The sequence below is a fragment of the Propithecus coquereli genome, unplaced genomic scaffold, assembly GCF_000956105.1.
Source record: "Propithecus coquereli isolate 6110/MARCELLA unplaced genomic scaffold, Pcoq_1.0 Scaffold69, whole genome shotgun sequence".
NCBI classification, from domain to species: domain Eukaryota; kingdom Metazoa; phylum Chordata; class Mammalia; order Primates; family Indriidae; genus Propithecus; species Propithecus coquereli.
The window spans coordinates 6,919,465-6,920,427 of NW_012152951.1; positions in this window are offsets into that span (position 1 = coordinate 6,919,465).

Sequence of the window (963 nt, forward strand, 5' to 3'; positions counted from 1 at the left end):
GGGTTGGGTTGTGGGTCAGGGATGGTTTTGAGTGAAGTCAGAGGCACGGGACAGCCTCTGAGGACCACGACTTGCTCACTGCTGTATCTCCTGTAAGCAGAACAGAGCCATCGAGTGAACGATGGGTCATGTCTCTTGGTGCTGTGTTGTAAGGATAAGAAAGAAGGATGAAGAAAGATAGGCGCCAAGAGGTGATTTTTATGCCATTTTCATGTGATCCTTGGGGTTAGATTAGAAGAAGCCAAGACTAGAACTGGGGAGGTGAGTTGCAGGAGGGAGGGGGGAAGGTACGAAGGAAGGTGAGGAAAGAAGACAGATTCCAGACATATCTGGGGGTGCAACTGGCCTTGGGGTGGCTGGGTGTGGGGAGTTTAAAGGGGAAGGAGTCTGGGATGAATCCAGCGGTGACTCAGTGGACACTGGTGCCCGAAACCACCATGGTTAGGAACATAGGACACAGAAGAGCAGAAATAAAGAGAGTGAAAGGGAAGAAGACAATTAATTTCTTTGTTATGTTTGGAGTTTGAAGTGACTGAGGCATTCAAGTGAGGATGTCCAGTAAATCACTGGATATATGTGGTCCTGCCCTAAAAATGCATATTTGAGCGTATCAGCCTGTAAATGGCAGTTATGCCATAAAAATGGATGCGATTGCCCCGTGAGACTGTCAAATTTGAAAAGTGCTTGAGACGGAGGCTCCAGGATACACAGTGCAGGACTGGAAAGGGGAGGGAGCTGTTTGAAGGAGAGCTGGAGGACCCGCTTTTCAGAACTTGCCTGAGAAGTGGAGGAGAGAAGGGAGCCATGATACGCAGCAGGCACGTGGCTCTCTCCCGCCTTCCCGAAGGGAGACGCAGAGCCCGGGCCGGCTGAACGGACCTCACCACTTCCCCTCTGCTGGTGGCTCTGTCAGAGAGGGGAGTCGCAGACCATTATCTTTAGTCCAAGGATTTCTAGCCTTTT